The sequence below is a fragment of the Astatotilapia calliptera genome, chromosome 8, assembly GCF_964374335.1.
Source record: "Astatotilapia calliptera chromosome 8, fAstCal68.1, whole genome shotgun sequence".
Classification (NCBI taxonomy): domain Eukaryota; kingdom Metazoa; phylum Chordata; class Actinopteri; order Cichliformes; family Cichlidae; genus Astatotilapia; species Astatotilapia calliptera.
In genome coordinates, this window is record NC_137429.1 from 49,404 (window position 1) to 52,689 (window position 3,286).

Below are 3,286 nucleotides of genomic sequence, written 5' to 3' on the forward strand. Positions count from 1 at the left end.
ACCTGGTCCCAGTCAGTCACTGATTAATGCTGCATTCAGTTCAGCTCAGATTTTGAACATTTCTGATCTCCTCTTTGAAAGATCGTTGGATTGAGTGGGAGACGTAACCGTGGACAGTGAGTGTGAAATTATCCAGTCAAGCTGAGCTCAGACCATAATATAATCTTATACACGTATTCTCATGTTTTGTAAGGATTCTTCAAAACCCTCAAAGTAATAATAAAGAATAAATCTTAAAGCTGCACAGAGTTGTTCTTTTATTATTCTACTTTTCATGCAAATTTCCAAATGCAGCCCGGCCTGAAGGGTGCAGATGGAGTCCAGAGCTCTTACATACATGCTAACAATATCAGCAGCAGCAGCAGATTCAATTCAGTCTTATTTATGCAGCGCCAAATCACAACAACAGTCGAGGCGCTTAAGGTAGACCCTACAATAATACATACAGAGCACTTTGGCAACAATGGGAAAAAAAACAGGAAGGAACCTCCAGCAGAACCAGGCTCAGGGAGGGGCGGGGCCATCTGCTGCGACCGGTTGAGGTGAGAGAAGGAAGACAGGATAGAAGATGAAGGTTTAAGGTTTATGAACCATATCTTAGATGGCTCTTCTACCTTTTGTCTCAGATGCTGAAGGGAATGAGGTGAATCAAATAGCTCCTCCTACAATATTAGGCTCACAGCAAGTGTAAGAACACATATACTGCTTTGTGCTTCTGATAAAGTGACAAATGCAGACTGAAGGTTAAAAGTGAGCATGACATTCCTTCTTATCGGAGCGTAATGCCAGCATCACACTTTTAAATTTCCAGATTAGCTCATTCAGAACCGAAGAAGAGCAAAGAAGAGGCTGAAGAGCTGGTGAAGGGGGACATATTCTGTTTATTTGAAGCTACTAGGGTAGCTTTGCATGAATGACAGTTCAAAAATAATCTTTCTCTGGGAGCTAGTCTAGAGTCTGATGGTTATTTTGCTAAGAACCTGAAACATGAGATGATTTAGGATGAGGCCACCCTGACCTGTTTATTACTAGATATATTATATATTATTATTTTTTTTGCATTAACTTGTCTTGTAGCACCTTGGTTCCTGGAGGAACGTTGTTTCGCCTCACTGTGTATTTTTAAACTGTATATGGTTGAAGTGACAATAAAGTTGAACTTGAAGTGTCCCTCAGTCACATACAGGTATCACATCTGGTTTCCAAGAAGCTAAGATGCTGATGACAAAGATAGTTGGAGGCTTTAAAAGTGAAACTTTACAAACCAATGCATGATATATGACGGTGATTACGCCTCGCCATCTTTAATATACAGTCTGTGGTTTGTGACCTATGATGTGACTTGAACGCATCATGGATGCAAAAGGTGAACATGGCACCAAACTAATAATTATTTTCCACCACTCCCACTCTCAACATTTTGTCTTTACCTTATACAGATGTAAAGACCCGAGTATGTTTGCCTCTGAGCTGTGCTGCTGTACTTCACGATTTTCTCCTCTCTGTGGATTCAAATCACAAAAACACTTTCTGATTGTTTGGGGGGATTTTGTGTGGCATCAGAGCCAGTCTGAGTACTTCCGTCCATCTGTTTTCAAATGCAGTTTCATTTCACGCCATTTGAGCATCACAAAGAAACTTTCACAGCTCGTGTGTTCTTGCAGAAACGCAGCTGAAGTTTGGATGAAGTTCTGTCCCAGCACCACCTCGGGTCTCCAGGTGTCTGTAATGAACATGATGAGTGCCGAGCTCCTACATTAGAGCAGCTTCAATCAGCAGCCAGCCTTCACCCGACAGAGCTGTAGATGACCTGCTGTTCTGAGTCAAACATGGTGTTGGGACTCTCTTTGAGGTCAGCTGATCATCTGTTTTCATTGTCATGTATACTGTGAGTCACAGCTGAACCTCCGTTTAATCGTGTCTGACTGTCCTGCAGAGCTCCTTTGATCTGCCTGCTGATAGGCACTGGTTGTACTTTCCCTGCACCAGGTAGGGCTCAGTCTCTGAAGGCCTAATATTTCACTATTTTTGTGGTTATTCTGTTTTAAATGAAACTGATTCCTTTGGTTCTACTTCCAGTTTTTCTTTGCTAAATCAAACATGGACTTATTTCTAATGCACTTTACAATTTTAGTGAAAACTGAGTTGGATAACACCGATCGATGGGAGACTGGTCAGTTACCATAGTAACAGACTCTTTGGTCCTAATCTGCTCCCTGGCAGGTGTTTCCTCCAACTCCCTCTGAGCAGGAAATGACTTTAGTTTTCAGACTTTTACATCATTGGTTTCTGAAAAAAAATGCTGGATGTAGCAAATATTAAACAAATTACAGCTTATACATAATAATAATAATAATAATAATAATAATAATAATAATAATAATAATAATAATAATAATGGTAAAAAAATGGTAAATGGCCTGTATTTATATAGCGCTTTTAATAGTCCCTAAGGGCACCAAAGCGCTTTACATATCCAGTCATCCACCCATTCACACACACATTCACACACAATAATATTTTTTTCTGGACATGATCTCATTGTTCAGGCTTTAAAGTTCTGAATGCAGAATCATTAAATTCTGTCAGACAATATTTGGAAATGCACAACGCTCTAACAAAGGAGTTGAGTTCGACCCTCGACATCTTTTCCACTCTAAAATAATAGTTTATATTTCCTGGTCTACGTCCTGTCACAGCTCCAAAACAGTCTTTCAGGTTTGATGTGTATTGGACGCGTTTAATCACCCGTCTGTACCTGTAACGCTGCAGCTGATTCAGGTGAAATTTGTTGGATTTCAGCTTCAATATTAATTTTGGAAAAATGAAGGTGGGTAAACAAGTGGACAGATTTAAATTCCACTCTCCCCTCTCTGCTTTAACTGAGACTCACCGTCCACCGTGAAACACATCCGCCTTCCTCGGCTCACAGCTTTCCTCTTCCTTTACTGGTTACCATGGTGATTCCTTTTGGCTTCCCTTTTCCACTCTGCTTATTGAACCAGTGCTCGGCCGTGTGCTGCTCTCTGGGACGGTCCTGGATGTGTCGCGGTGGTTAGGACAGGGGTACAATAATTCTCAGTAGTCCTTAAAGTGATCATTTTAAACTTGTGCTTAAACTGTTTAGTAATTTGAACTCTGTGTTTCTCAGATTACAGGTATCCCTACCCAGGTGGTGGACAGTCTTCTGGATTATCAAACCTTCAATCTGAAGCTTTTCACTCTCCCTTGGTGTCCCTGATGTATGAAGATGCCCCTGAACATTGTGGTTCTCATGCTGGAAGCC

At 41.0% G+C, this 3,286-nt stretch overlaps 1 long non-coding RNA gene across 1 annotated transcript; it reads left to right on the forward strand.

Annotated features, from left to right (window-relative positions):
• The first annotated feature begins 1,778 nt into the window (after nt 1-1,778).
• Nucleotides 1,779-3,286, forward strand: LOC113027944 (uncharacterized). The gene is made up of 3 exons (XR_013910861.1): nt 1,779-1,852; nt 1,937-1,989; nt 3,152-3,286. It is a non-coding gene; the product is annotated as an uncharacterized LOC113027944 (long non-coding RNA).